This window comes from Haemaphysalis longicornis, unplaced genomic scaffold (assembly GCF_048455015.1).
Source record: "Haemaphysalis longicornis isolate Haplotype H1 unplaced genomic scaffold, Haemaphysalis longicornis Haplotype H1 scaffold_2, whole genome shotgun sequence".
NCBI classification, from domain to species: Eukaryota; Metazoa; Arthropoda; class Arachnida; order Ixodida; family Ixodidae; genus Haemaphysalis; species Haemaphysalis longicornis.
The window spans coordinates 237,908,555-237,932,211 of record NW_027526295.1 but is presented as its reverse complement, the minus strand read 5'-3'; the positions used below and the strand labels follow the sequence as shown (position 1 = coordinate 237,932,211).

Genomic DNA, 23,657 nt, shown 5'->3' with positions numbered 1-23,657 from the left:
TCACTCATTAGACCATCCTTACAATATGCGTCAATTACCTGGCGCCCTCATTACGATTATCTAAGCAATTTAATTGAATCTGTACAGAACCGGGCGGCACAGTTTATCTCGTCATAACATTACCCGCCGCGGTGGCTCAGTGGCTAAGGCGTTGCGTTGCTGAGCACGAGGTCGTGGGTTCGTTTCCCGGCCGCGGCGGCCGCTTTTCTGATGTAGGCGAAAAGCAAAAACGCCCGTGTGTACGAGATTTCGGCGCACGTTAAAGATCCCCAGGTGGTCAAAATTAATCCGGAACCCTCCACTACGGCGCGCCTCATCGCCTGCGTTGCGTCGGCGCGTTAAACCCTTCAATTGATCAATCAATCAATCGTCATAACATTCATGTCACCAGAGTGCATCTGCCCTAAAGCACTCCTTGAACCTCATACCACTCGCCATGCGCATAAACTATCACCGAGTGGCTTTTTTCTCCTCCTTTCCCCTCCACGCTTTTCATTTTCCCAGCCCCTCCTTCGTTCAACCTCCTCCCGACTCGACCATTCCCGTAAAACCGAATCAATTTTTGCAAGAACCACAAAATGCCAGAATACACCTCAAGCCCATGCCCAAACACATCTGACTTACGATCTTTTTCAAACAGCGCTACTATAAGTCAAGATAAGTAGCTCACGCGAATCGATGAAACTTGACTCCGTCAATTTGACAACCAAGTGTTAAACGTTCTTTTGTTGTCTTGTCTATGTTATTACTGTATCTATTTTGAAACCAAGCGCTAATTTTTCTTTTTACTGCCTTGTCTATGCTAAAAAACATTTTGCCCCCTTTGTTACTGCCGATGGCAACTCTCGAGTGTAAAAGTTCTATTGCTACCTTTTATATGTATATTTTTAACCGTAGTTTTGTTGGTACATTGATCCTATGTATATTATTCTCATTTTTTTTCTTTTCCGATCCCCTCCCCCCATGTAAAAATAAATAAATAAGTGAAAACGTAAAGCACGCGAAGCTTGATGGTAAACACGCAACACAACGACAACTGAGGCTGAGCTGGATCAAACCCACATTATAAGTACATCTATGTTAAACGTTGCTTCTATTTATATAATCTGCGTTTGTTTGTTTTTTTTTTTGTTTTTTTTATTTAGATTTCAAGTTTAAATTTAAATTTTAAATTTATTTTAATATTGAAAGGTGCTTTAGTTTCTGCAACCTTGTTGTTTTAATTTCAAATTCTTTGAATTATTTTCATTTTTATTTTTACGCTCACGAACGCGTGCCCGCATAACCGCCTGCTCTTTGACCGAACGAATCACCCGTGGCCTACTCATAGCCTTGCGAACGCGAATTAATGTCATCGTCATCATCAGAGCTACTTAAGGCAGGCTTTACTGAGGAGCGTTTAGCATACACACATCGCACGTTCAAGTCCGTTATTAGAAGCTTCGCTTCAAAAATCGCGCAGATCGGTGGTAGGCGCTTCGCTCACCTGTCCGAGTGCCCCGGCGCTTTCTTTGGCCGTATGATGAGTGTTTTTGTGCGGATGTCGGCTACAGAAGCCTTTCAGCTTCAATGTGTCGACTTGCCATCGGCAAAGGTACAGCTGGTCGATTTGTCATAGAAGACTTTTTCTACTTGTTTACGACTTGCTTCACTAAAGCTTACATGTTCACACGTATGATATCTTTTTTTTTTTTTTTTGCCTCCGAGAAACTCGCGAAAATGCGACGCAAACGAGATATTACTTTTGACCTTTCAAGTCATTAGCTGCCTGATCTGTACAACGCTCTTAAAGTCTCATTATATTTAAAGGGCATGCGCTAACCACGGTGAATGTCCACTGTTGCTTGTTTCCCGAGAAATTTCTGCTTGCCAACATTCTCACCTGATTTCAGGAAACTATTACAGTCGAGCCCAAATAAAACGGTCCCACTTAAAACGAACTTTCGCTTATAACGAACAAAACGCGCGTGACCGTCAATATATACACTATTTCAATGGCATAAAATCCCACGTACAACGAACGTCTTTGAGCTCTGCCGATTGGTTACAGCGAACGGCCGGCGCCGCGATGTGGGTTTAAATGACGGCCTCTGCCCAGCTCTACCGCCGCAGGTCGCTTTTCCGAACCTCCTCGCAGGCAAAACGGGAAAATTTGGATTTTCCCGACTTCAGCCCAGGCAATGGCTGGCTACATCGCTTAAAGATGCGGCACGGCATTGTTTTTAAGTTGATTGTCGGCGAGGCGGCGTCCGCAAGTGATCAAGATGTTGCAGCGTGTCTTGAAAAAACAAACGAAGTTATTTCAAGCTATTCGGAGCGCGCCGTCTACAACGCAGATGAAACTGCGTTATTTTACCAGATGTTGCCGGATAAAACGCGCGCTATGAAAGGTGACACATGCACTGGCGGGAAGCATAGCAAAGTGCGCGTCACAGCTCTTCTGTGCACTAACATGGATGGCAGTTACCGCCGCGCGCCCTTCGTCATCGGAAAGTCGAAAAAGACGCGTTGCTTTAGGAGCTGTGTGCCCGTGCGCTACAGGCACAACGGTAAGGCTCGGATGATGCGCGATTTATTCGCGGATTGGCTGAGCGAGTTCGACCGTGACATGCAGAGGCAAGGCAGGCGCGTGCTGCTCGTGAGGGATAACTGCTCTGCGCACCACGTGCAAACTTCCCTGACGGCAGTGACCGTGCTTTTCCTGCCACCCAATACCACTTCGAAAGTGCAGCCACTTGATTTGGGAATAATACGTGCCCTTAAGGCATCGTATAGGCCCCGCGTTGTGGAGCGCTTGGTCATAGCTGTTGACCGCCCGGCAACCAACTTGCCGCTTCGAGGTTCGCTTTATTCAGCTGTAGAGATGGTGAAGGCTGCCTGGTCGGAGGTGACAACCACTTGCGTGCGGAATTGTCTCCGCAAGGCCGGCTTCGTCGACACACAACCTGAAGCCGAGCCTGATGCTTCCGATGGTCAGTCCGGCAGCGATTTGTGGCAGCGAGTCATCGACTCCGACATGGTGGTCGTGACCTCGGCTGGGACGATTTCGTTTGTACCGATGAAGATGCTGACACTGCGGAACCGTGCACGTACGAGGGTATCGTTAAGTGCGGAGGAACCGTTCATGTTAGTCGTTAATAACGCGATGCGGAGGAATCGGGCGCTAACGACGACAAAACTTCAGAGCCTATGCGAGCCCTGTTGCAATGGGCTACATATAGGACCTTAAACAACTTGTTTACGCCAAGGGCCTCGGCGAAGATCACGCAGCTGCTCTAAGTAAACTGGATACCGTGCTAATCAAGTCTGCACTGCAGAAACAAACAAGTCAAAACTATCAACAAAATTAAGTGAGCAATCCCTTCTGTGGTTTTGGCAAAAATTTCTTGAAGTGTCATTCTGAACATTTCTCTAAAAACCCTTCCTATAGACTCCAAGCTGAAACCAGGAATAATGAGGCCCCGCAGTTGTAGCTACAGAACAGGCCACAGTATTTTCGGCCAACCTTAGCTATGGTTTTACCCGTCACCGACATCGCGAAGCGCTTCCCTGCTACGATTTGCTACGAAGCGAAACTGTGACAAAACGGTGGCAAATATTCAGGTAAATTTCGTCACAGATATTAGTTCTAAACTAAACAGACCAGCAGTCGCTGCACGCTCCATTTTACAAAGCGCGCAAGCGGTGGCGGGGCGCACCCGCAACCGCTTCAACTTGACGTAACCCCTGGCAACAAAGTCGAAAGCGATGCGAACGCAGTGCCGGCTCGAATGACGTCACCTTCTCCGCAAGTGCTCTATTGTTCTCCGCTCCTCTCTCGCTCTGACCACGAATGGACGGCGCAAATTTTTGCCGGCATGCCCCTAATATTCCTCACACAATGAAACTCGCGGCTATCCAGAAAAAAAAAAAACAATCGTAAAATTTGTGCATTGTTCGTGCAATTCGAGCACGTGCGTACTATTCAGTGGATTTCTTTTTTTTTTTTTTTTTTTTTTGGCGCGCACCGTCCAAATGCGGCTTTCAAAATCATTGTGAGAAGGAAATTATGATGCGGCTGCAATACCTCTGTTCACGTTTTTCGCCAACAGGCATTGTCCCTCAGCTCGGTATGGGCTTCATACTTACTCACTGCTCTTAGTGTCCTACAGGAAACGAATCCTGGAGGTGTCGCGCGTTGCCCGTAAATTTTCCAATTTACCGCGGTGAGCCTTTCACAGGCTGACAACCCATTTACGTTCGCAGCTCGTTGGTCAATCGTTCGCACTCGCACAAAAGTGTGCTCGCACGGTTATTTACGGTGCACGCTCCGTTTATAGCAGCATCCAACTGCGTCATTTATTATTTACGTCCAACTACGATAAGAGTCATGCAAGGCGCGTAAAGGGCCTGAAAAAAATTATATTGTATTTTTTTATTTTATTTTTCCGGTACTTCCCGTCGCGCCAGAAGTGCCGTAACGAACCCCTTTGAGAGGCACGGCTCGGTCAAACGTACGCGCAGGCCTCGAAGCGAACAGGGATCACGATCTGCGGAACACAATGGAGGGGCGCGTACGCGCACACCCCACTCCGACATGTCTTGGTTTGTGCGGGCTCCGGAGCGCGCGCAATATAACTAGAAAGCTGCGCTCGTTTTTGCGGGAATAAACGCCCGTTCACTCAAAAGGCGCAAATGAGCGCCAGGCGCCGGGCCAACCGGCAAACGTTGGTTTCGTGACTGTTCGGCGAACACGCCAAGCTGTCAGGCAGCAAAGACTTTGTTCTTTGAGCTTTCTTCCCTGGAATTATACGCGTTGCCGCGTGAAATGTGAACAGCTGCTTTCCCGTTATATGCCAGCGAGAAAAAAAATTGCTCCCGCACCTATACGATCGCGTGCTATATGGAGGCGAAATCGCAAATAAGGCATCTGTGAATGTTCAGCAGGTTATCGGCATCGATCAGCGGGTCACACGAGCCGCGAGGGCGCGCAGCCTTCTGAACTGAAAAGGCCGCTTACCTTCTCAGGCGCACCTTATATGGTTGCAGTTTCACGTATTTTAACAGCAGACCTGTTCAAGCTTTCAGTTCCGCCGTATAGCGTTACAACAAAAATATACAAATAAAAAACACCGAGCGCACGTGAGCGTGCGCCTCGTGAGGAGCGTACGGCGTCAGCCAGGCATGCACGTGGACTTGCGCCACGTGAGGAGCTCGCAAAAATACCAAGAAATACCCGGCACACGTGAGCGAGCGCCTCGTAAGGAGCGCCCGGAGTCGGCCAGCTCGACCTTCGAAAACACTCTGCCCAGCGTTCCTGGCGTAATTCTCGCGTGCTAAATTTACTCGCCAGTTCACGCGCGTTCGCACCTGAAGTGGGGAGCACAGTCGCCGAGTTCGCAAAGCCGATTGCCGCGGGTACTAGCGCGTGTAACGCGGTCCACTTTGGGAGGGATTTGAAAGGCCGCGGACGGAACGATCCGGGCCTGCCAGTCATGGAGAATTTTGAGCGGCAAGTTCGGAAATCCATACGAGGTGCAGCATCCGGGTCTCCGACGAAGGGAGAGGGGCCGCCAGCTCTGCTGTTTCTCCAGCCTTGCGCATCACTAGTGAAAGCTGCGCCAATATTTTTATGACCGCGAACGAAAACTCCCGGGGTACCACGTGTCTTCGAAACGTGAGTTGTTCTACAGTGCGAGGCGTTGTAAAACGAACGTCACACGCCATGAGGCAAAACACAATTTGAACTTCGAACTGATACGTCTCATAACTTGAAAATGCATTTTGAGTGAATTAATCATTCTTAGGAACCATTTGCAAGATCAGTAGAGTCAAAAGTTAGCGTGCTAGCGTGTAGAGAGAGAGAGAAAAAAAAGGTAAAGGAAAGGCAGGAATGTTAACCAGGCTGCGGCCTAGTATCCTGCACGGGGGAAAGGGAAACAATGAGGAAAAAGAGGAAAACATAAAAAGAAGGGGAAAGGTACAGACATAGCTGTGCCCAGCGGTAGGAAACCACAGACCAACAAGTTGAGTGAGTTCATAGAGAGTAGACTTTTGCACTACAGTCTTCTGTGCAATTCCGTCCTTTTTAGAAAACACAGGAGCGCTTTTGTCGCCTTGTCCGTAGATGACGGAGAAGGCCAGTGGCCCAGGATTGTCTCCTCAGAGAACGGGCGCCGAGAGTCTAGCTGCCGTAGAGTCGAAGAGGGTTGGCTTCTTTCCAATGAAAACCGTGGACACTCGCAGAGGGCATGTCGAAAGGTCTCTGGTGTGTGTTCTTCTTAGGGAATGGCCGCTGTCAACGCACAAGATAAATAAATTTTGCTCATAGTTTCTCCCAGGGTATGTCGCCTCTATGTGGCGCACGCGCTAAATAGCATCACTTGCCATTCACTTTCACAGAGGGCAATGGCTCATGATTGTTTTTTCTTTCTTCATCGCCTCCGCATCCAAGGTTCCCATGCATTATTTACTTGCAAGCCCACGCGGCAAACGCTGTTTGTAATGCACTTGTATTTTCGTTCCGCCGTAGCAGAAAATTAGCCTCGTAAAGGTGGGCTTCAAGAATGTCATGAGAAGGTCTCGCTGTAGCTTTTTGAATGACATTTTTCCGGAGCGCGCGCGACGAAAACCTTTTTGATGCATATCACTCCCTGCAATTTCTGCTTCCGTTCTCAAGAACCTGCTGAAGAAAGCAGATATTTTTTTTTTATCCCTGCAGTGTGGCCCAACAGACCAAGGTACCGCGGAAACCTTCTGTGGTGCCCGCTCAACGCAATGTGGTACCGCGGAAACTTTCTGTCCGCACAACACAATGTGTGACACATTCTGAAAAAGGTTGGAATGGAATGAAATGTAAGGGAGTGGAATGGAATGGCGCGTAAAGTTTATGTTCTTTATATTTTTTTGTTTAGGTTTCAACTCAATTAGCGCTTCTTTACCTTTCGCATGCCATACCCTATCCGAATATCGGTGACTGAATCGATGATGAAATTCAGGCAATCGCTGCTCGTTAAATGGGCTTTTATTGTCCTATTACGCGCACTCGGCCCACATTAGTTCGCCGATAGGCGCGAGATCGTTACACGTATGGAGCCGTAATTGATTGAACGACAAAATTTCGAAGCACACATTTTAAACGATTATCCAAACCCACCACAGGCCACTCACTCACTTTTGCTTGCTTCCTTTGCCATCCTCGGAAATTCAGCCTACAACGGTGGCGGCTACAAGATACTGCCCCCTTTAAGCCGGGTATCGGCACCTGCATGCGATGCGACCCACGCATCGCATGCCCTCGTTAATCGCACACAGTTCCATATTTCTCTTACGACACAAGTTCACGAATGCAATGGGTTCTAAAAATGTACAGTTTATACAGCGTATCACTTCGTATGCGTCGAGGGAGCGCTATAAAAGTACGACGCTTCTGTGCACTCAGATTTCCCGCTAAGACCTAAAATTCAGAAGCGATTCCATCGAGGGTAGCTTGAGGAATTCGAAACATAAACTGGTTCAACTGCCGCGTAAATGTGACAAGTCCTGAGACATAGTTAGTTTGTCTTGTTTCAAATAAACTAACTATGTATATGACCGGCATTTAGTTTATTTCCGCGAGGCAGCCCGCTAGAGGAATGCTGGTGTTCATTACAAAACGAGACATCGTTGTCAGGCCGCGACTGAGGTCACTTCTAACGTAGTGAGCTTTATCACGTTTTGCATGTCTCCGGTAAAGTTGGTGCGGTGTGCTTTAAAGGCAACCAGATTCGAATGATAGCTTCTATAAATCTCTGAGACTGTACTCACAGCTACTATTTTTATAACTGGAAGGCCCGCCCTTCTCATAATTGCACTCGTTCTGGCTCGCGCACATTTCAACGTACAAGGATATCCGTCCCTCGCTTTTGGAAAATTTCCCAACCTAGGTTGTTGCTGAAGTCTTAAAAGTGGCGCTAACAGACTCCCACAGCGACGAGGGCGTGACCAGTTCCGCTTGAATCTCGCGCGGCGCGGTTAGAAAGCTGTGGCAAGGCCGCGCTGCCGCGCGACGGTCCACCGCGAATGGAAGACCGCTAGAACCGCTCCTTCACAAGGGTGCCTGGATAGGCACTAGGGAACCTGGATAGGCACCTATCCAGCACCGTTGAAGTCACTCAGAGGCCATTGGATGAGTGCGGGACCGCAAAAGGCCGCGCCATGCCATTTTGAGACATGATGTACTGCAGGCGCTGTGCGGTCAATGCCTTTCTAAACAGGTGAACTTCACCGAAGAAATGTAGAAAGCTTCTCTTTGAAAGCCTGCCGCCAATCTGTATAACGATCTTTTTGAAAAGCTAAAAAGTAAGAAAAATACAAAAAAATAAGGAGAATGGCGAAACGTGAAATGCATGGCATTTCCACAATAATGCAGATTTCGCAAACGTTCCAAATGTAATCGTTATAATAGCGTAAATTGAGATAATTTCTAAGGCGAAATTTTGAAAAACAAAAAATGAAAAATTTTAAAATTACGGAAAATTGCAAAACCTATAACGCATGGCATTTCCACAATAATGCAGATTTCGCGAGAATTTCACCTGTAATCGTTATAATAGCGTAAACGGGGATAATTGGTCGAACAAAAATTTTGAAAAATAAAAAGAAAACTAAAATATTTACAGAAAATGGCGAACCGTGTAATGCCATGTATTTCCACAATAATGCATATTTCGCGAAACTTCCAAATGTAATCGTTTAATAACGTAAATGGAGATAATATGGCGGACGAAATTTTGAAAAACTAATAAATAAAAAAAATATTTAGAAAATTACGGGAAATGGCAACATGTATAACGCATATGTAGAAGTTCCACTATAATGCAGATTTCGCGAAAGTTTCACCTGTAATCGTAATATTACAGTGGAACCCCGCTGGTACGTCCCCCGGACTTACGACGACCCGCTTCTTACGACGGATCACCGCGGTCCCGGCAAACTCCCTGTAGAAAGTTACACAGCATTAAAAACCCCAATGATATGACGCTCGCGTACACGCGGTCCGCTCATATGACGGACCCTGGTGTGGATAAATGGGCGTATTTCCCAGATTTTACACCGCTTCGCCGCCTCGTCTTGACCTTTATTCTTAACCTCCATTTGACGCTGCCTGATGTGCATAGGTTCGCATGCAGGCGAGACCACTTGCTGAACCGACGCAAGCCAGCAGAACTGGTACTCGTGAATGGGAGTTAACCTTAGACGGCCCCACGCGGCAGCAGTACGCCAACGCGCCAACCACGAGAAGTCATAGTTGAGGGCTCAAGTGGCTGGCGGGCCGTGAATTTGAATTTCCCGTCGAGCCACCGTGAATGCGAAAACATACATACATACATACATACATACATACATACATACATACATACATACATACATAGAACTTTATTTCACGATAAATTTCACTGTACATTTCGTGCCCGCAGAAGCGCAAATCGCTTTGACGCAACCCCACGGCGATGACCGAACACTCGCTTTCCTCGCCCACTCGATCCAAGTTTCTTCCTTTCACGACGCTCTCTGCCCCTCTCTCTGCTCTCTGCTTATCAGAATCTCTCAAAGCGGCGTTGTCACTCCGTTGCTTTCTTTGCGAGGGTGCCTACATTCACGCACGGCCACCGCAAGGGTGGAGAGACGCATACGTTGGCACCGCCATTTTGGGTCACTCGCTGGCCGCCGCAGCAAGTCACTGTAGCAAGACTAGGCTATAATTTTCGCCGCAACACGGTTTACTCGCGAAGTTTGAATCATCTTATCTATTTCGCGTTGCTGGGTCTTGTGGAGAACGAAAAAACCCATGTGTTGAGTACTTTGACCCAATAGCGACGGCACAGGACCATTCAAAGGGTGTCTCCGGAGACACTGTACGGGAATTTCGTTTGTTTTTTTTTTCATCCCCGCCGTGTATTATCGTTCGTTTCGCTTAGCCTTGGCAGTTTCACACTCGCTTTTCCCCTCTCAATTTCCTCGACCACGTCGGCCTTATCTAGCGCGGGCAAGGCGCGGGGCTGGCGGGATATCGCCGGATGGCACGGGTGTCCCGTAGCACGTGGCGCTTTGCTGGCGGGTTAGCTCGGACGCCGTGGAGGTGAGGGGGGCGCAACAAAGGTGCTTCTTTATTTTAAAAGTTGGCATTTCAGATAAGTGTTCGCAAATCACGCGAGAACGCACTAAATATAATAGTCTAAATAAGTTCTTAGCTCACCTGTCGCGTGAGACCGTCTACTAGGCCGGCATTTACCCACACCCCGGTCGTACGACACCCCGGTCATACGACGCTTTCTTGCGGTCCCTTGACAGCCGTATTATCGGGGTTCCACTGTAGCATAAATGGAGATAATTGGTCGAAGGAAGTCTTGTATATATATATTATACACACATAGCGAGTCAGAAATGGGAAATGAGGGGCTCGGTGAAACAAGACAGAAAATAAGGGTTGGCAGTCAAGAAAACTTCGGAAAGCAAAGGGGAGGTTGTGGTGGGTCATAGAAAGAGATGAAGAATTTTTTGAGTCAGAAAGAAAGTGGTGAAAAAATTCCCGCCGGGTGGGATCCGAACCCACGACCTCCAGAATACCGGTTTGGTGCGATAACCACTACGCTACCGGCGGGGCTGTTCCCCCACCACTTTCTGGGGCATTTATGTCAAGGTATTTTTTGTTTCCTGCACTTGGGGGTGGAATATATATATATATACAGAGAGAGAGAGAGAGAGAGAGAGAGAGAGAGAGAGAGAGAGATCATGAGGTTCGATGGGCCAGTATAAAAATAGTGAAAGAAGTCGACTGACACGTTTCCTGTTTTTGTTGCCAACAGTTTCGGAGTTAGAAACTCCTTCTATATATATATATATATATATATATATATATATATATATATATATATATATATATATATATATATATATATACACATTATGAAAAATGGCGAAACGCGTAACGCCCTGCATTTTTACAATAATGCAGATTTCGCGAAAGTCACAGTGTAATCGTTACAATAACGTAAATTGAGACAATTGGTAGGACGAATTTTTTAAAACCTAAGAAATAAAAAGAATATTTTTTTTAAATTACGGAAGATGGCAAAACGTATAACGCATGGAATTTCCACAATACTGCAGATTTCGCGAAAGTTCGACTTGTAATCGTTATAATACCGTAAACGAAGATAATTGGTCTAACGAAATTTTGAAAAAATAAAAAATGACAAAAATATCAAATAGTCACGGAAAGTGGCGAACCGTGTAACGCCCTGCATTTCCACAATAATGCAGATTTCGCGAAACTTCCAAATGTGATCGTTATAATAAAGTAAATGGAGATAATTGGTCGAACGAAATTTTGAAAAAATGTAAAATAATTACGGAAACTGACGAACAGTGTGACGCCCTGCATTTCCACAATAATGAAGATTTAGGGAATGTTCAACCTGTAGTCGTTATAATACCGTAAACGAAGATAATTGGTCTAATAAAATTTTGAAAAACTAAGAAACAAAAAATATTAAAAATTACGGTAAATGACAAAACGTATAACGCATGGCATTTCCACAATATTGCAGATTTCACGAAAGTTTCACCTGTAATCACCATAATAGTGTAAACGAAGATAATTGGTCGAACGAAATTTTGAAAAAATGTAAAATAATTAAGGAAACTGGCGAACAGTGTGACGCCCTGCATTTCCACAATAATGCAGATTTCGGGAATGTTCAACCTGTAGTCGTTGTAATAGCGTGAATGGAGATAATTGATCGAACTAAATTGTGAAACAAATAATAAATAACAATAATATGAAAGGAATACCGCAAATGGCAAACCGTATAACGACCTGCATTTCCACAGTACAGTTATAACTGGGTGTAACGAAGTTGACAAAAGTTCGAAAGTTTTCGTTACATCCAGGTTTTCGTTACACGCAGTTTTCCAGCTAAGGCTCGCTGGAATGAAGCATAAATGAAGCCAAAATGCTAGGAATCAGTGAAGGAGAACTCACCCTTCATGAATTTATTTCACAGTGAAAAAAATAGCAGTGACTTAGCTCGGCTATGCCAGGATATACGTAGCGTCAGCTAAGGTTCAGCACCCGTACTCCAACTGGACTGGATTTCAATCCAACACAATCCAATTTAATCCAATCCAATCCAAATCAAATGCAATCCAAGCCAATCCAATACAATCCGATCCGATCCTATCCAAACCAATCCAATGCTTCTCGCGCTTGCGCAGAACGGCCCTTCACGGCACACGCGAAACCGCTCAACCTCGGCCAGTGTAGCTATAGTGCCTAAAATATACTTCTAGGCACTATAGTGTAGCTTACGCTACAAAACTGCGGGATTTGCGCCTACTGCTTTCGCACTAGCTTAGGCACTATATGGCGCTACCAAGAAGCAAGGTCACTTACCCCCGTATTCGCAGACGTAACTCATTTTGCTTTTGACACTTTTCGCGGCCTTAAAGCGTTTCAAGAGCCAAACTGAAGCTGACAGGGCGCCTTTTTGAGAACTTGATGCTTTTTAAGGAAGTCAAAATTGTTGAGAGGTTGCTAGCTGGGATACTGTACAGGGCGGCGGCGACATTCTTTTTTTTTTTTTTTCTGGCAAAGACAGTACCAAAATTGTGCACTTTTCTTCAAAAGACACAACTTTTCGTTTTGTGGCCGCAGAACTCATCACCGACAAACTCATCACCGATAGCATTGGAGATGCGCGACTACACGCCGACAGGCAGGCCCAGCACCTCAAAACTAAAGTGTGGAACCGAAACCGCACTCACATGTGGAAACATACTGCTAGCTGGTGTGGTGTCACGCTACATAAGTAAGACCAGAAGTGACTGCTACGTTAGCACCGGGATAGTGCTACCCCCTTCGCTCATCATCATCATCATCATCATCATCATCATCATCATCGTCGTCGTCGTCGTCGTCGTCGTCGTCGTCGTCGTCGTCATAATCATCGTCATCATGACGAATTTCGTGTTTAGGCGATACCAGACGTCTTTATTGCTGCTGGCTCCTTACGGTAGCGCCAGTATTCTCTAAATTAGTTCATTTCTCCGGCCGATATTGGAGTAAAAGTGCAAAAAACAATGACTGATCAGCTCGCCGTCTTCGTTACATCAAGGTTAACCGCCGCGACGTTTCGTTACAAAGAGGGCGCAAACACATGAGCTTCAATGGAGGTGGAAATGAGGAATTGAAAAACTTCGTTAAATCCAGGAATTTCTTACATAGACGTTCGTTACATCCACGCGTTCGTTACATCGTTACATTCCGCAAAATTTGCAATGCAGATTTTGCGGAAGTTCCACCTGTAATGCAGTTTTTGCGGAAGTTCCACCTACAATATTTATAATACCGTAAATGAGATGATTGGTAGAAAGAAATTTTGAAACACCAAAAAAAATAAGATAAATATTTTTAAAAATACGAAAAATGGCTAACAGTGTAACGCCCTGCATTTCCACAATAATGCAGATTTCGCGAATGTTCCACTTATAATCGTTATAATAGCGTAGATGGAGATAATTGGTCGGACAGGATATAGAAAAACAAAAAAAATGACTAAAAACTCATACTAAAGACAAGCGGCATAAGAATATTGCTACGAATTAGTAGATAATTATCTGAATTTCTGCAGATTTTTTTTCTTTCCTTTTATCTTCTGCGTAGCTGCTCCCAAATTCAAATCTGCAAAATTGGTCGTCAGCTCACCCTAGGGGAACAACGTGTTTTCGATCTCCAGAAAAAGGATTACGTCGTTCACGTGGACTCTGGGCAACATTTTAGCGATTTGAGCGTGTCTTTGGCACGTCATCCATACTATGTCGTTTTACTTTACGAATTAAAACAAAAGCTATAGAAATTCTGAGAACTATTTATAGCGTATTCGTTCACCAATCTTACGTTTGCTTCCAATGAGGCATTGAAGGAATACATCAACTCTGACAGCGCCTTTTCTTTCTCTTTTTTTGCTTCCTGTAGCTATTCCCAACAGGCTATTCCCAATAGCATCAACTTTTTAATAGCTATTCCCAATAGCTATTCCCAATAGCCATTCCCAATAGCATCAACTCAGACAGCGCCTTTTCTTTCTCTCTTTTTTTGCTTCCTGTAGCTATTCCCGTAGGGGCGCTGGATTAGATAGGCATTTGTGATTTTGCGTTGTGAGTTTGTTTTAAGTTCTTCCTATATTTTTACCCGTCAAGATTAGTTACACCCTTGTGGTTTTGTTAGCTTCATTTTAGTTTTTTTGTGGTTGCCCGTTTTAATCGCATGAGGGCGCAGGATTACGTAGACCTTCGGTAAAAAAAGGGGAGGGAGCGATGGGAGTTTAAAACAGGGGTGAGGGGGAGATGTGTGGGAGGCAAATAGGTAAGAGTGGGGCGAGTAAGTGGAATAAAACAGGCAAGTCGGCTGCTGACAACCGACGTTCTGATTCAAAGGGAGAGCCACTAATCATCCTCATCATCATCTTTGAAATTTCGCCAATTTCATTTAAATCCGAAAATTTGTCCCGTGGCGTAACGATAAACTATTCCACAGATGCACGAGAAAACTGGCTTCGTGTATGTAGCCTAGTATCAGTCGATGAAACGCATTCTCCGTTGCAGTTTCCGCGACGATTATTCTTGGGATCTAAAATTTAAAAAGAAACATTTTAAATAACACGACCACACAGCCCTGTTTTCCACTCTAGCCAATTATATTTCGGTTTTTGTTTTGCTTTTTTTTTTCTCATCGGCGATCCACACAAATGCCTTCACATCAACGAGTACACATTTTTGCGCAGATACAAGGCTTTGCACTCTTCTACTTGGGGTACTCGGCAAAGACTGATGATGCACTGATAAAAATGGCAACATTCCACTCCGTGGATGATGGCGAGGGTGAGCACTACAGTACGGGGACTCGAAATGACATCCAAGTTGCGCGCCGAGTGACATCCTATTTGCGCCCCGACCGTCGTTCGATTTGAGCAGTGAGTTGCACCTTGATTATTCCCCGAATAAAACTGCAACTCACGACTCAAATCGAATTTCGCTTGATTTTCGCTTGATGGTGGTGTGCGCACGGATGGACGCGGACGGACATTGGGGGGTCCTAAAGGTACTCCGCGCCGTTACAGGCGAGGGAGTAAGCCGTTTGACTCTCGGGTACTAATTCACGGTTGTAGCCCAATGGGTAGACACAGGCTCGAATCCTACCGGTGCCCTTGTGATTTTTTTCGGTTGTAAATGCTATGCGCGCGGTCCCAGGGTACTCCGGACCTAAAAAATGTGTGCCACGCGCTCGACGCGTGGGCGGGGGCTCAACCGATGCGGCACGTCGGACCTTCGTATTCAGAATCGACGCCGTAGTTACAACCGATGCGGCGACCTCGGATCTTCTTATTCAGAATCGACGCCGGTGACCTTATGGAGCCGCCTGTGCGCGCTTCACTGGTTCGCCTTCAAGGTGTTTCTGTATAGGGGAGGGATGCACAGAGGGGGTCAGCTGTCCTGTAAACATACAAAGTTATCCCTGGCGATGTTCTCACTATGCCAGTGCCTCGTATATAACTGCTTGCTTGGGAAAGCTTCGGGGAGAGTCCACAGCCGGCGTCAGTGTTTCAACGGGGTTTCTCTCTATTATAGGGTGCATGTTTTGGCAAAGGTTTCGAAACCGTGCGTTATTTGATGTACCTAAAATAACCCTCCGCACTCGAAGGAAGCAGCCAAATAAATTAGAAAAGCAAACTTGAGCACTACGTAATAGAAGATGCCAAGTTTCTCGCTTACTTGTCTGCTTTTCTTTTTTTACGGGGTCGCGAAATCGAATACATCTTACAAGAAATCACGAGGACAAGAGGGGTGGCTTGGAAATTTTCACAAAGCGTTGTATACGAGGTCGAAACGTTAGCGAAAGTGGGTCATCATGCCCAGCTTGCTTTAAATTTGTCACACGCTCGCATTCCAGCTTTATATACGTTCCGGCCCACGGATTCGTTCCTGTAGCTGGTAAGTCCGTGGCTTCACAAAGCACAAACAGAACAAACAGACACCTCGAAGCGCACCGCACCGCATGCAGGGAAAAAGAAATACGGGGTCCCCGCGGGTGACGCTCGCCCACCAGAGCGGAGACGTGACGGATGCGCTCGGAGTTCGCCTGCGAAACTGCGGAAACTGCGGAGATACAGAACATCCCGTGCTATACTCGGTTACAACTTAAGAAAGGCAAAGGAAGTTGCCGCTGTGCCTGATCACCGCAGCCGGATGTTACTCCGTGCGGCGCAAGTAGGGCGTTACTGGGAATATTTTGAACATGGCACGAACCGTTTCCCTGATTTTCTTGGACCTAATATGCTTATAAACGACTCCAGCGACGACAAACAAACTGCGTGAAGAATGGCAGACGATATCATGTATTTAGCAATCCCCTTTCAAAACGCGCGCGCCCGTTGACATCCGGGTCCGTCGCTTAGGCGCAGTGATACAGCACACGAGCTATTGCTGTTCTTAATTTGTTCCCGCGTACAGCTCTGAGAAAGCCGTGCACGGCTTTCTCAGAGCTGTACGACTACATGTAGTCGCCAGAGCTTCTTACGGTGCGATACAGTCAGTCGGCGCGTTGCTGGCTTATTGTAAACACGTATACACACTAAATATTAGACACCTGAGTCATCGAGTGTGTACACGAAACATTAGAAACCGCCATGAATGCCCGAAATTCAGCCAGGTAATTGTAATAACTTGGCTACATTCGGCAGGCATTCTCAGATAATGAACGGCAGCCTACCACAGTCCATGAAGAAGAATCTGTATGACAGCGCCATCTTACCGGTACTCACGGGGCATAAACTTGGAGGCTCACTAAAAGGGTTCAGCTTAAATTGAGGACGACTCAGCGAGCAATGGAACGTAAGATGATAGGTGTAACATTAAGGGACGAGAAGAGAGCGGAGTGTGTCAGGGAACAAACACGTGTTAAGGACATATTAGTAGAAATTAAGAAGAAGAAATGGGCGTGGGTAGGGCCTGTAATGCGAAGGCAAGGTAATTGTTGGTCATTAATGGTAACAGAGTGGATCCCTAGAGAAGGCAAGCGTGGCAGGGGGCGGCGGGAAGTTAGATGGGCAGATGAGATCAAGAAGTTTGCGGGGATAAATTGGTCGCAGTTAGCACAGGACCGGGGTAATTGGAGATTAATGGGAGAGGCATTTGCCCTGCAGTGGGCGTAGTTAGGCTGGTGATAATCATAATCATCATCATCATCGCCGTCGTCGTAGTCGTCATCATGATGATTATGATGGCGATGGTGATGATTATGATAAATAACTTAACGAGCCCAGAGCTTAAATGGGGATTAACAAGCATATGGGCCGCGCAGCGTTCAGACAACGAATAACGCAGATCGCATAATCCTTTATGTGGACATGTCGACGCGAATATTGGTGTTTGTACGTTTGAGCAAACCGAATTCCCCGTCATGGGCGGATGGCAGAAGATACCGAAGAAATGTGGTTGCAATAGAGCGACACTAACGCATACGAGCGGCTGGAGTGGTGGGAATCGGAGCCGGTACCACTTCGCGGTACGCTCTGAACTAACCGGTAATTGCTGACAGCAACAGAAAATATCAGCTCGTAAAGTAGAGAAATTTAATCAATCCAAAACCACCCGGAACGTGTGCTTGTATAATTACCGCTTGCGAGTATTTTTTTTATTTTTTCGCACAGCTTCTCATAATCAAAGTTGCAATCTAATCGCATATTTCCTTGCAATTGCGTATTCAGATATTGAAAAAATTATGCAATTATTAACTTCTGAACTGTCTATGCCTACATTCCACCAAGAAAACTTAATTCGTTGGCGCAGCTCACAGTCTTAACTAAACACGTGGGTAGGCTTCATCAAAATTCACTTCAGTGACCAGTGACTGATCACAAAGGCAAGGTGTAGGCAAATTCCGATGCCCATTATACAATTTGACTCGAAAATATTCTCACTGACTTTGCCCCTTCGACCGCCATAACCGGTTCTTCACGTATGTGTGGTGAAGCAGGTTTAGAGAGGTCTTTTTGAAGTGTGTACTCGCGCTTGTGTAACCCTGGTTTGTCTGTAAAAGGTAACGTGACGAACAAACAGCGATTGTGCAGGTACAGTGCGGACAAATAACTGTGACGCAGGCCTATTTCTGATATTCCGAACGGGGTCAAGCGAGCCTTTGCAGCGGGTGCTGGAGATGGGTTCTAAGCCGTACTTTGCAGGCCGTACAGTGTACGACGCTGCAAAGAGAGCTGGGGTTCTTCAATGCGCATCGACAGCGAAGGTTTTCCGCCTCTATCTAAAAAGAGCCCAAGGCGTTCTCGTTAGCTACTATACGTCACTGCGGCGGGTGAACTAATAAAGAGCACAAGACGCCTTCTGGCGACTGTCACGATCGACCGTCCCAGCATAACAATGGCGCTTCAGAAACGCGGGCTTGTTATTCGATTCGCTGACTCCAGCAACGCACACAGCTACGACATTCGGTTACTAACAACCTCCCCGCAGTATACTTCGGTCGATCATACACGCACGCCGCGATGAACTAGTGAAAGACAGCAAGAGAATAAAGTTCAGCACGATATCGAGAGAAAGGTACCGAGACAAAGGAACAACATAAAATGAAAATTACGTCCTCGCCGAAACAAAGGCGCGCGATAAACAAACAGAACTGGCTAAATCCGATAAACGCTGCGACAAAGGAACGAATCAGTCAATGTTTACAAGGCATCTCGCAATACATCTCCAACAATGAGCATTGCATACATGTATGGTTTACACGCTAGATGTATTGATCTTGAAAGTTCAGTTGCCATTCAATCCCGACCGTGGTTTTTAACAGCGAAGTTGTTTGGCAAATCGTAATTTTTTTGTGTCCGGAGTTAAAAACAGAAAGAAATAGGCGAGCGCGCGCCCGTGAGCACGGGCCCCATGGCTACCGCCAGGCAATAAACAAACCACGAAAATTCCTAGCGCTCGTGTATGCGTGCCTCGCAACGACCGCCCAGCGTCCCCTGCGCCCGTTCGTCAAGCCAAGCATGCCCACCTACGTAGATTGGCCAAGACTGGCCAAACAAAAAGGAAACCACGAAAAACTACTGAGAGTACAAGCTTAACTTGCGGTGACCCACCGGTAGCTAAAGAGGAAGTAGGAAAGGCTCTCAAAGGCATGAAAAGACGAAAAAAATGCAGGTGACGATGGCACAACCGTGAATCTTTTGAAGTAGGGAGGAGGAGATATAGTACTTGAAAAGCTAGCAGCCCTATTTTCGAAATGCTTAAAGACTCAAAAAGTGCCTATAGCGTGGAAAAACGCCAACATTATCCTGATTCATAAAAAGGGAGATATCAAGGTCCTTAAGAATAACAGACCCATCACCCTAATCTCGCTTGTTTATAAGCTGTTTACCAAAGTTATAGTTAGCCGCATAGGTGACAGCCTGGATTGCCAACAACCCAGAGAGCAGGCTGTGTTTGGGAAAGGGTACTCAACCGTGGATCACATCCATGTTGTCAATCAAGAAATAGAAAAATCCGCAGAATACACTAAACCCATTTACATGACATTTATAGACTATGAGAAAGCGTCTGACTGAGTACGCACTGCAGCCGTGCTAAAAGCATTAACAGACCAGGGAATAGAAGAGACCTGCATAAGACTTCTAGTCGACACATATAGCAGATGTACGGGCAGAATAACCCTCCACAAGCAAAGCGATAAATTCCCGATCTGAAATGGAGATACCATTTCTCCTAAACTGTTCGCAGCATGTCTGGAGGCGCTGTTTAGAAAGCTTGACTGGGAAAACACAGGATTAAGGACAAATTGAAAATACTTGAGTCATCTGAAATTTTCAGACGACGTAGTCTTGCTGAGTGAGACCACAGAATACGTGCAGAAATGCTTGAGGAACTACGATCACGGCCGTGGGGCTAAAAATAAATACGAATACATCTAAAGTAATGCATGCCGAAAATACTCTCTTCAGCTTACAAAACGAAAGGCTAGAAGAATTAAAAGAATATAACTACTTCAGACAGATGGTTAGTGCTGACCCCAACCACTAGAAAGAATTCCGGAACAGAATAGGTATTGGTTGGGGAGCACTCGGCAAGCACTCCCAAATAATGAAAAGCAAGCTACCCCTATCACTCAAAAGAAAAAAAAATACAACCAGTGCTGCTGCCGGTGATGACATACAGAGCTGAAACTTGGCATCTCACTAAACAAATGGAAAGCAAACTTAGATCGGCTCAGCGGGCCATGAAACGAAAAATGTTAGGAGTAACACCTACAGGCACCGGACAGGAAACAAAATTCCTGGATCGAAGAAGAAGGAAAAGGAAAAGAAGAAGAAGGAAAAGAAGAAGAAGGAAAAGAAGAAGCCGGAGGAGAAGAAAAGGGGAGCGATTCCTTTTTTTTCACTTTTCTGCAGCAAAATGTCATGCCATCATTATACAGAATGCGAACGAAAAATTTCAACTGTGGGTATTCGAAACGACAAGTCTGGCGAAGAGGCTTAAAAGGCGACTGGCCCCAATGTTAAGTAATTCCATCACTTAAAAAAAAAACACCCTGTATATCAAAAGCATATAATTAAATGGTTCAGGGATTTATACACACCCCCCCAACACCCCCCCCCCCCCCCAGAAGAACTTCGACACCCCTCCAAAAAGATTCCGCCACCACAAGCACCCTGCCTAGGGATTTATACAATACCCCCGCCAAACATCCCACCGACACACCCCCCCCCCCCCCCCAATCGAAATTCTGCATAAACCCCTGAAATGGTTTAACGTGGCTGTGAGCAGGTACGCTTTGAGATTTATTAACGCTGTTACCATAATTATATTGGCCTTTGTTCATGCACTTCATCACACTTTCAATTCTGCATTCAAACGGCTACACCCGTTTCAAGACTGAAAAAGTAGGTAACCACTGAAGGTGGCAAAAAGGCACTCCGATCAGAGGTAACTATTGAAGGCGGCAAAAAAAAAAGTATCCAATCCGTATAATTTAAGGGCGACAACAGAACGAAACCAGATTGGCGTGTCACAATTTTAGTGACGTACAACAGTCTGGGTGCCTTTGGTTACAGATTTCAAGGCCACCTAGTAGAGGCGGCGAGTTTGAATCGACTTTTGCCTTTCCGCCTCTCGCGTGCATACCAAAGTGTCCACGCGATCGTCTGCCAGCAAGTGCGCGACCCGCAAAATTTGTAAGCATCCTCCGTAGAGGGACTAATTTAATCCAAAGTGCAGGGTATTGCAGCAATAAATGAGCTTCTCTAAAAAAATAATTTGTCAACAGGACTGGCTTAATTGCGGTCAAACTTCCCACGACGGTAGCATTTTGGGTTTCGTTTCTCTGTCTTCGAAAATACAGGCACCCGTATTGCCTTTTTTTTTTTTTTTTTGCCTTCTAAGAAAAATATGTTTTGGTCTATAGGCACGGGCTTAGGGTTTATTCCGTGGGCCGCATAAGAAAAATATGCTTCAAGCCAGCTTGTCTCCCATGGGCGAAATTTGATTCCTAGATAACCAGGCCACTGATTCATTCTGCGCTATTTTAAAGCAAAAGAGATTATAAATAGAGACATTTGTGAGAAATTTCAGCGGTAAGGTTTCAGCTGTTGATTAATGAAATTTGTACGAAGATGCTTATTTATTGTTGTAACACTCTGTATATCCCGACTCGTATAAAAACCTGTAAGCGTTCCTTTGTATACAGTACGGCCTTCCAAGCATTCTTTAGAAGTTTATGCCCGAAACGATAAGAAACAAGTGCACGTGAGGCAACAACACGTCGTCAGTTAGAATCGCTGTGTGTCAAGACTTCACTGTTAATAAAGTTTGCTCCTCCTCCTCAAGCTACTGAAGCACAGGACTCACCACTGACATTCTTTGGCGTGAAAAAACTTTTGCGCACTTTCGAGGGTTCAGTGAACTCTTCATCCACGCACACTTCTAAAAAAATTCAAATACGAATCAAAAGAAACAAAACTGAATGCAGTTATTTTGCGTCAGAAAAGTGGGGAATACCGGGTACCTTTCTGCAACAAATTTATTTAGACGAGGACAGTAAAAAGAGTGAAAATGCAATAGCACCTCAACAGCAACGCGCTACATTCCTCACTATAGAATACAAGATGTTCCACTTCACTGTCTAATTTATTTAAGTCGCAAACAAGCCCGGAAAATGTCTTTTTTCGTACGACGAAATCTACGTTGAGATTTTTTGCTTCCCTCGGGGTACACGACTCATCTAACCCGCTCCCGCCAGCAAAACATAGCATGCGCACTTGAAAGCGGAGATTCCTTCAAAGCACCTCTCAGGAACAGGTCCGTAAAGACTAATCGCATAGTTGCGTGTACAGACATCAATATCCAGTTGAAGGCTAACTCTTTAAAGCAGAACTGACCCAATTTGTTCATTTTTTATTATTCTTCAGAAGAAAAAAGGCGTAGGTGCCACAACCAAAAGTTTCCCTACGTAATCGCAGATACAGCTGCAATCACGATTCCCTTGTTTGCTGAAAATCGCGGTTGCATTCGGCTATCACCTGTGTTGCGTGTTCTACTCCGGGATATGCATGCACGTCAGTCAAGTGTCATGCGAGCAGGCACCATGCTGATATTTCAGTGCACGATAATACACTAGCTTCTAAGAAAATAAGAATGATGAAGCACGCGTATTGTTACTTTCCTGAGTTCTTTCCTACGCACGCCCATCGTTACCGTACGCTCAGGAAGAAAACAGAATTTCGAGCAGCGTCGTCACTTTCGGCTAGCGGTTAGGCACCTCTGATCCGCCTGTAAAGTCTGCCGTGGCCCCTGGCGTGCGTTTTCATCGAGGTCAGCAGCAAATACGACATGGCAGCGCACTCGCGGTCCGCACCGCTCGGCCACGCCGTGTTTGGCGCCGGTATACACTCACCCGACTGACAAAGAGCGGATCCCGGGTCCGGGCTCTCCGTCTGCTATCGAGCGCCGCGAGCATCGCGCGGACGACTTTCAACTCACCGGCGGCGGCGGCGTCGTCCTACGCTGCTTCTCTCCGTCCTTGGAACGCGTCGCAGGACGTGACGGCTGCGTACTCCTTCCTACTCGCCTCTGCTGCTGTTGCTTCCATCCTCCCGCGGCGCTCCGCAGGGAAGCGCACCACCGCCGCGCTCTTTCGGGGGTTAGAACGGAAGAGGCCTCACGGTGAGGGGAGAAGACGCCCTCCCCACGAGTTGCCCCACGCCGCTCAGGAAAACGAAACACAAAACGCCATACAAAACAGCCAAACACCCGCGCGCTTCCCGTCATCTCCGTTGGATGTCGCGGCGATAGCAAACGTGCGCACTCTGAAGTATAGATGGCGCGCAGCAGCTTCCCAATTCTAACCATCGCCTTGTAGGCCGCAGGTAACGTGAGATTCTTGCTCTACTTGTAGCCGCAGCGCCAATTTCGAAGAGTGTGCAGAGCGGTCATCGGTGATGGGGTGGACTCGGAGGAGCTCTTCGATTATCAGTGCCCGACTCACCGCAGGATTCCCGGATAGAAATCCGGCATAGTATGCAGACGACGTAGCCTTGCTAAGCTAGTCCGCAGAACACCTGCAAAAAAATGCTTGA

At 46.2% G+C, this 23,657-nt stretch overlaps 1 protein-coding gene across 5 annotated transcripts in view; it reads right to left on the bottom strand.

Moving 5' to 3' along the window:
• LOC144170211 (galactose-3-O-sulfotransferase 3-like) overlaps nucleotides 1-23,303 on the bottom strand; it is a 96,536-nt gene extending 73,233 nt beyond the window's left edge. For 2 of the 5 annotated variants that reach the window (XM_077699856.1, XM_077699859.1), the window contains exon 1: nucleotides 23,062-23,303. The gene's annotated coding sequence lies outside the window, so the exon portion shown is untranslated. Of the gene's footprint in view, nucleotides 1-1,486; nucleotides 1,549-22,975 lie in introns of those variants that run through there. The other 3 variants (XM_077699857.1, XM_077699860.1, XM_077699858.1) reach the window with 3 other exon arrangements.
• Nucleotides 23,304-23,657: the final 354 nt, after the last annotated feature.